The sequence below is a fragment of the Falco cherrug genome, chromosome 4, assembly GCF_023634085.1.
Source record: "Falco cherrug isolate bFalChe1 chromosome 4, bFalChe1.pri, whole genome shotgun sequence".
NCBI classification, from domain to species: domain Eukaryota; kingdom Metazoa; phylum Chordata; class Aves; order Falconiformes; family Falconidae; genus Falco; species Falco cherrug.
In genome coordinates this window covers 107,716,349-107,726,079 of record NC_073700.1, presented here as the reverse complement: position 1 = coordinate 107,726,079, position 9,731 = coordinate 107,716,349, and positions in this window count along the sequence as shown.

Below are 9,731 nucleotides of genomic sequence, written 5' to 3'. Positions count from 1 at the left end.
CAACTCTCTTTAAAGATAAGTAACTGCCCCTCATTGCTAAGTCAGGAACTTTCCCCTCATCTCCTTCTGAATAAACTCTCAAATAAATAAATAAGTAAAATCTCTACTGTCAGAACGACGAAGGCTGTATGATGTGGGGTGGACTAATGAAAGCCATGGAAAGTACCTCCCTCACTATGTTTGGTAAAGGAAGGTAACGAGGCTTCGGGGAGATGCTGTTAGTGGAATATTACACCACACCAGGGGACGTTTAAATGAAATGTAAAGACCAATAGTTTTTGTGAGGTTAAGGACAGAGACCATAGCCAGAATGTTTTGTTTCCAAATGGACATCTGGCGGATATTGATCTACAATTGTATTTAGTGTGGAATGGAAAGTACAGGTTGTGACATGAGCAGTCAATAGTTTTTTAGACTATTGATCCTTACAGTGGCTATTGATTGGTTTTTAGGAGATAGCACAATTTATTTTTTTCATTTAGCTTAGCTTAAAATAATTGGATTGCAAGGGTGTGTCTGTATGTGTGGAAAAAGACTCAATATGCAAATATTGTTTCTCATCATTGGCAAAGTAAAAAAATAAATACTCATTTTTAAGTGTTTTTTTTTTCTCCCCTGTTATTTAGTGAGACTACTCAAATATAACTTTGATAAGATAAAAAGTGAAGTTGGCTTCAGGGGAGTCCAGATGCCATCATCTCCCCTCTGCTGTCTCTCTTGAACTTCTTTCTCAAAAAAATTGTACTTCCATGAATAAAATCAACTGTTAGAATGAACACGTAAGGGATCTAGCTGATTTCTGTAGACACATCATCTTTTCAGTCGCTCTCATCCCATCTAATTTAATTGTTTGCTTTCTTCTGCAGAGAAAATATGCTGTTGCCTACCACTTGGGGATTTTATATAAGGTTCAGTAAGTACTCTGGAGTGTACTGGATTTTACGAATTGTAAAATAAGCTGATGATATTTTTTGTTCAGTTAAAAGAAGCTGTACATGGGGAAGGACTGGCATACAAGAAACGGCAGTAAACTACAAGCCAGGTCATGCCTTGAGGTGTTAGTTCTTGTGATTGCTATTTATATTTCAGTCCAGACTGGAGTCTTTCTTTTGACCAAGGCATAACATTCCTACTACAGGCAATAGCCAGCTAATGCTCCAGCCATTCTGTAAATAAGTTAGTAAACCAGCGTTTGCATTTGGTCCCTCTTGTGAGAGCTAGAAACAGAACTGACATGTTTATTGTACAGACTCAATGCTCATCTATGCTGACTTTTGGAGTAAATAAAGTGTCAAATGTATGCATTGAGCAATGCTATTTCTGTTATCTAGACAAGCTGACAATGCATCATTATGCTGTACTGCACATTCCCAAACCCAAGAAAGCAAACCACAAATCTTTCTGCTGTTACCTAGCAAGTAGTTGTATACCACCTCTACATCAACAGCAGTAGGAATGGAACTATTTTTTTCAGGTGTGATACATATATTCTGACGCACTGCCTGTCCTGAAGGTCATGATTCAAATCATTCTGGTAACAGATTTTTTTCTAGTCTGAAAACATTAATCACTTACAGTTTTACATCTAATATAAAGCAAACAAAAAAAAGTCTAATAGAAGTGTAACAAAAATGAAAGCTACCCTTATAAATTTGAATAAAAAATGTCTTATAAAATGATGCAATTTCACCACTGCAGAATCAAAAACCAGGCTGTTGAGTATTCTGAGACTTCACCCTTGACATCATTTTAAGACGACTTTGTGTAACACCTGTGAGGGCTATTCACTAACACTGCTGCATACCTTTTTAGTATTTGAGAATTAGGGATTAAGAATACAGTACATTGCATATTTTGATGGGATTACATGGGATATTTGTTTGTAATTACAGACTTCTGTTTTGAGAGTGAAAAAGTTGCAAAAGCCTTTAATTTCTTATCTTAGTATTAAATAAAGGTGAATTTGACCTACAATGTGAAATCTGAAACTGAATCACACAAATGGACCTAGAGTTACTTAGGTCAGGACCTAGAATCAGATCTTTCTTGAATGCAACTTAATTCCAGATGAAGGGCTGCAAACCATGCCTCCATCTCAGTGATGATTTGGGTTAAGGGAAGGTGTGTGGTTAGATTGGATCTGGGCCGATCTTTCATAACTGGTATAAAACTCATAGATTTTTAGGCAAACTGCTGCACTCTTTTGACTTTTATCAACAGCAAACAAAACAGGTGAAAAAAGAGCTTTGTCATACAGGCAGCATTTTAGTCTTTTGGACACTGAAAAGAACTTTAACTTGATGTCTTAGCTGCTTTTTTTTTAAATTAGTTTTGCCTTGATTATAAGATAAGGGTTTGCTCAAGTGGCTGTAGAACCTAAAGGTTGTTAATTGTCTGAAATAATTACTGAAGCAGCAATCTTCTGCAGTGTGGTCTGTTTTAGTGTTACACATTCACTTCGCATGGGAGTTCCTCTATTAGGAAAGTTGGGTGGATTTTTTTTTTCCAATCTCTGCATTTCTATGATGAAAGAAATCAGCATTTTAAGCATTTAAATGTCTTCTGGGCAGTGGCTATTTATCACATAAGAGTACTTCAGGACATCTTTATTTTCTTTGAGAAACTCTGCAGAAATACAGTATAATGTCAGTTATTGCTGGATGTGCATGCAGAGCAATATTGTTCTGTTGCCTGGTAACCAGTGAGAGGGAGGCACTTTGGAAACACTGATAGAAAAAGAGAAAGAGAAAGCTTGACTGCACACACTTGAGCAGAAGACTTATAAAACTGCTATTTGTTTCCATGTAGGTTTGAAGAGGAGTTTGGGTCCAGATTCTCATTGGGTTTTGTGAGGCTTTTTCCCATTAAAAAAATCCAGTAGGTTATTTTCTTGTGCTAGAATTTAATGACTAGGATTGTTTTTTCAAACCATGTTTAAAATTTGCATACTTTGGAAAGAGGAATGTTCCTTTTTCTTGACACACATTCTTGAATCCTTTTGGAAGGTGTGTTCTCCTTAGAATAGTACACTGATAGTGTAACAAAACAAATACACAGAAGTGTTTCGAACTGATACTGTTAACGACTCTGAATGATCGTGAATGTATTTTCAAAGCTCTGACAGTTCCTGGATTATGGAAGTGCTAGGTATTGTAGTAAAAACAATTTAACAAACAATAGATTTGCTGAGTCAAACAAACAGAGAAAGAAAAACAGAAAATACTTTAGCTGGAATTCAGTCTGGCCATTGCTTCCTGTTTTACTTTCAACAGAAAGTCAGCATAAAATCAAGGCAGAGATTAGCTCATAGGAACCAGTTTAACCTTTAGCCAAGCTCAGACAAAGTGCTTGTGAGGACTTTACCAGGCTGGGTTATGGTGTTTTTCTCTGATGCCTCCCTGACTTCCTGCTTCTGCCCCGTGTCAGAGGCAGACGGGCTGTTCGGTGTGGTCTTTCGTATCATAGAGCCAGCAGGAAGTGCTCAATGCCTGCGAGGCAGTTTATTGCTGCAAGATTTACAACACTGTTTTGAGAAGTTCAAAGGGTTGTGTAGCCCAAGTGTGATTCGAGATAGTCTTCGAATTTCAGGGTGTTACTTTGAATGGAACCGAATGAAACATTTATTTTTTCCGGGAGCTAGTTAAACTCAACAGCTTTGTAAACTTTGCTGGTTTTACCCATGGAATAATGTTTTACTTCATGCTGAACATCGGTATACTATGAAGGAGTGACACATCTTTAGATGTTGATCAGTCCACTGATTATTGTGTAGCAGAAAAATTAAGGTCAGAGATCAACACCTCCGTAATAACCTTCTGTGGCATTCAGCTGGTGGCAGAGAATTCAAGTGCAGGATGAAGAACGCATGAAGAAGATGATACCCTTCAAAGCAGTGTGTTAGCTTTTCATTTTTCCTCTTCCAGAACAACTGGGATATCAGAAAAAAAATAAAAGTACACAAGCACTGGGACATTCTTACTTAGGATGCCACTGATTAGTATTTCCTGATTACTTATATAGGTAATGTATACATATCAGGACCAAGAAGAAATTTTGCTCTAATAGAAGGCCTTGGAATTTTTGCTAAATTGATTGATCTAAGTAATTTGATGAAAGTCTGAAGGAAGCTGAAAGATGAGCACTGTTGTTCTGACTCCATGATTGTGTCACTTGTTAACAAATTAATTCCCTCTGATAGAGTAGTTCACTGAGCCCTTCAAGCCTTGTGCCCTGCACCCTTTGCAGCAGAAACAAGCAGCACTGGAGAGGACTGTCAGGGCCAGATGTGGCTGGACTTCCCTGTCAGGCCTCATAAAAGGTGCAGACTTTTTCCCTTCTGTGCTTGGTACCTCAAAGAGAGAACTGGTAGGTGACCACAAAACCTCATTCTTTGTGAATTTCTGCTAATGATGCTACACAGGAAAAATGTAACGGTAATGAGGGCAGCCAGCCATTCAGTTACTGTAGAGGAAGAACAGAAAACTAAATCTAAGCTATGATTTACACTGAATAGTCGACTTGCTGGATCATAGGGCAAAGAGCCAACATTCAGCTGCCATCCTACAATACTAGTTTATGATTAGACAGGCAACATAATGCTGGGGTATCTTGATGTTCTGTTTCCATCAAAAATGTTAGCAAGTTTGGGGTCTAGACATTTGCTTTGTTTTAAAAAAAGCTCCCTCACATGCAGGAACTAGCACTGCTGTAAGCATTTGCCAGAGAGCAAACTAGGGGTGACAGAGACTTAGCCAGTCCTATCCTTTCAATCTCCACACCTCACAACACAGCAGAAATACAGAATGACAATTAGAAACACCTTATACTTATTGGAAGTAATCACATACGTTTTCCATGGGACTGGATTGAAACTTGATGCAGTAATTGTACACTCAATTGTTCACTGACATATTTCAAACAATTTGGAAGGCAATTGTTATTGCATGAAGTGTTTGTGCAATAATAATTGTGTGTGATCTCATGAAGGGTTCAATCACTCAAAGTGCTGAGTAGTCTGCGTCCATCAAACAAAATATTTAAGGACAGGTTTAGCTTTACACAAGTAAGTAGTCCAGTTGACCTCACTAAGGCCACTCATCTACTTAAATGTCAACATGCATCTAAGTGCTTTCCTGGATTAGGGCCAGAACATTTTGTCTTTTGTAAGACAAGGCCCTAAGAAGACCTGTTGCAAATGGCTGTAGTCTGCAGAGCCCTGGAAAGGTGAAGTAAAATAAAAAGGACAGCATCACATTACAACATAGCTGTTCATTTATTTAAGGAATGTAGTTTATCGTTAATGATTGGCATTACTGCAAAGAAGACTATTACTCTATAAAGACAGCGATACTAGGGAATGGAGAGGTAACATCATTAGGTATTTGAAATGTGGAGTATGCCTGGAAAGCAGAGGGACTTGGGCTGACGATGATTATTTTGTTAGTGACTCAGAGTTACAGGGTTCTTTGGCACCCATTTTGCAGTGAGGGACTATTTTGTGCATTACTGCTTCTGGAGTCCCAGCAGTTATTATTACAGCTTCAAAATTGGCTTGCCTGAAGGATTGACTACACCCTTTTGCTCCTGATCCTTAGTTTTCTGAAGGGTCTGAAGCCCTTGAACTGCAGTCCATAAAGGTTCAGCTGAGTGCTCTTTGCCCCATTAAAAAATGGATAAATCTAAATACAAGCTATCCTCTACCTTGATCAAATTGAATATAATGTGAGACCCGGCATGTCACTATGAATCAAATAGAATTCCCTTCAAGGTAGCTAAATGTAGCTGTGGAATGTAAGAAGGTCATACTCTCAGATGGTGTAGCCAACCTAACTTAATGTATGTAGACAGGCATATGTTCATGTATGTAGACAGACAGTCTTCAATTTATGTGTTGAATTTCTCAACTGCTGCCTTTTTACAAGAAAATAAAATCCTGCATGTAATTCATTTTAGTTGAAAGCATGATAAAGAATACCCTGAGAGTAGGTTACAGAACAAAATACAGATATTCAGGTAATTTCTGTAAGTTTTAACTAAGCAATCACTTGCAACGTGTAAACTATGTAATGTCAAGCTGCCGCTCAGCACTTTTTGCTTCCCTGGGAACAACTGTCATCCTGTTTGTATTATACCAACTTTTTTGCCAGTCTGACAACCAAGGAACCCATATATCAACTTAGCTAGCACTCCTCTTTTAGGCTAAGGTAGAGCAGAAGGGAGGCTATAGCTAATTATAGTCTGCATTTGAAAGAAAAGCAGCTCCGTATGTAGAACAGTATGTTTTAATACTTGGTGGATTTGTAATGTTCAAAGTGTTGTATTAAAGTGTACTATCAAGATGGAAGCTTTGCTTTACCTAGCAGATATTTAAGAGAAAGTTGTGCTAGTGAACTGAAAGGTCAGTCTAACTACAAGGAAAAGGAAAAACTACTATGCAGTTTGTATATCTTACATTACTCCTATTTAAATTTAAGAATATACTAGGCAATTTCAGGAAAACTAGTTCATATATAATGGAACAATCTCAGTGCCTTAGGGTAAAGACCTTTTTTGCTGAATTAATTGTGGATTCCCATTGGATTTGTAAGTCATTCACATATTAAAATCTTAAGTTGATTCCAAAACCCAGAAATTCAAATAAAGTACCTATTTATGGAATCTACTGTTTTTCTGGCCATTTTTTCTCTTTTCCTTTGGCAACTCATGTTTACATTTACAACCAGTATTTGTGATGTGATTCCCATGCTTGGTGCTGGAGAACAATGCTGTGTGTTATTCTTAAGCTTTATTTGGTTCTTTCACATAGTTTGTCTTGCTGGAAACCTGTATTTCATCTGCTTCATCTAACTTTTTCTGGTTTTTTTCCAGAGCACAACTTTGTTTTTTATTGGGAAAAACAAAGGATACTCACCACAGAATGTGGTAACAAAGAAAATAGTCATAAACATGTGTGTGTGTGCATAGTCATCATCCAGAAACCATGCTGATAAACAATGTGAAACAAAGCATTATTAATAATTCAACAAACTAGATTAAAAAAAAACCAAACAAAGAAACTGGTTTTTTTCCAGTTGAATTATATTTAAACATTTTAAGTGGTATCTCCTCAGTCAGAAGTAATGACTGAAATCAGCAGAATTGAAAGTTCTGAGATAATTGGTCAGAAAAAGAGCTGAGCTTAGTTCTGAGGAGTTGGAATAAACACACCTGCATTTCTAAATGCCCAGGGTACCTTTGTGAGGCTTTAAAAGATAGGAAGTAAATCAGTCCCTGAAATTCATTGCCTATCCTATGATAAAATGCTGCACTTAATGAAGATTAATCAAGATCATTTTCCTTTCATTGACACCACCCCCCTTTGCACTTGTACAGAATCACTTCTGTAAAATGGCTGGTATTATTATAGCGCCTCTTACTTGAGACTTCGAATAAGCTTAGTGTATGAGCTGCCTAAAAATAATTAAACCAAATGAAAATACAAAGATGCAGACTGATAGAAATCAGTGAAGCCCATTGATGTACACTGGTGGATCCTTTGGGCACACACAGTGCTTCAGTTCTTCACTGCTCTTTGTTCTAAATGCCTTCTAGCTACACATGTATGCACCAGAAGACATTTTTCTCCAGAGGAAAAAGATGATCAAGTGCTTAGAAAGGGAGTCAGGAATTTTGGAGGTCTTGGATCCATTTTCAACTGTTAGACATTTACTAAATTACCCAAAGAGTGTTTGTGGTCTTTTGTGAGCAGATGCAAGATCACACTGTCTGTGTTCCAAGCTGGATGGCTAGGTGCCAGCTCTGAACTGGATGATGCCATGTATTTATCCAGTGTCAGTGTCAGTAAGCCTCGATCTTGACTGGGGCCCTGAGTCTTCTCTGTAACACAGATATAAATACCATTAATTTAAAAAAGATTAAAATCAGTAATCTGATTGTATTCTTTGTAGATATGCAAATTCATGTTCTGTTTCTTGCTTAGGAAGAACTTAGGAACTGACGTGGGAAAAAAGAGGAATTTTAAATGGAGCAAAACCCCAACATCCCCTTGTCCCAGAAAGTGACTTTATTAAGTACTGAAATGACTAATGTAAAATAGTCAAGTAGCGTGCATTTAGGCCTCAGCTGCTTCTGCTGGACAAAATGCATACGGAACATATTAATGTATGCAGTCTGAAAGAGAAAATCCCTACTTCAGCCTGTGTCTGTTACTTCCTGATTGCATCTGAATGTAAGGAGCTCTTGCATTCATAATTATTTCATGAGATTGGTCTGGTTTTCTTCTTCCCCTGTACAGTCATAACCCTTGACAACTACGCTTGTTCTTTGAATTTTATTGTAATATTGGATCTCAAGACAGTCTTTGCATTAGTATGTTTTTCTTCCAACTGATCAACTTTTTATTATTTCCCCCTCTTGTCTTCTGTCTTCCAGTCTATTTTCCAATTCCAGTGGCTAGCAGTTCTTGTTCCCTTTGTTCTACCATAGCTTTCCATTTACAAATTCCTTGGCTTCATTTCCCTCTCCAGTTTTGGTTTGTCCTTTACCTTACAGTTCACTCTTTTCTTTCTCCCTGTCGCTATATTAGTGCTATGGAATATGATGACAGGAATCCTAAAAATTGCTATAAGTAAATGTTAATAGTTTCTACCATAATCTACTTTTATTCTTCCCTGCTGTCCCTTTTCATTAGTTTTCTTCATTCATCCTCTTCCCCTATATACTATTTTCCTAACTTTTCTGGGGTTTCTTCTTTCTGTCCTTGAGCAGTGCCTTAGGAATGCTTAGGGGATCAAACTTGGCGGTAGATTCTTAGACGAAGGAGGAAGCAGCACTTTGTACAATGAGTTTCAAGAAAAGTGAAATGTATAGATCCCTAACAAAAAGGAGGAGCTGGATGGGAGGATGAAGTATGGAAGTATTTTTTCTGTACAAAAAGGAGTTAGAGGAGTGCCAGCTGGAACAGCTTTGTTTTCCAGACTCCTGATGCAGGCAAAAAGGTGAGAGAAATAGAAATTCTTTAAGTACTGCTTAGACTTAACCATCGTCCCACTAGAGATTCCCCTTCCTGGTGACTCTTCTTCCAGGAGTACATTGTCATAGCAAAGAACAGAAGCAGAGAATTTCCCTTCTGTTTTTTTGGCAGAAGTGGTGCTTTCCCCTTACTTGAGCTGCTGTTTACTCAGAAAACGAAGTTGCCATATATTAACAGTGAGATTTTGTATATATACATTGATCTGAAAATCCAGAGAATATAGGAAAAGTGACATTAAAAGTCAAGACCCTGATGTTCATGGGTGGTTTATGCAAAATGTAAATGTTTCAGAGAAATTAAGAAGAGTATTTTCTGCCTACTGCACTCCTATCAGTTTGTGGTAATAGTACAGTAGATGCTTAGTTAAGGTCTTCTGACCAGATGTTTCAACCATAAAGCTATTTCTAGTAAAGTTTTGAATATGCATGTGAAATCATCTATAAATACTGTAACTTCTTAGCATTTTTTGAGCTAAAAATAAAGAAAACAAATATGACTGTTGACTTATGCTTCAGAAGTTGAAAGACTAGGTAATAAATTAAATGGTGGAATTGACTTCTGTTAAGACCTGTGCTGGTTAGTGCAACATACGCAAGCCTACCATCCCTACGGGACAAGAACTGATGTTAATTTTATGTATGTGAACAATATGAAAGAAATTAATGGGATTAAGGAACTACACTGCAAGCTTTAGGACAGG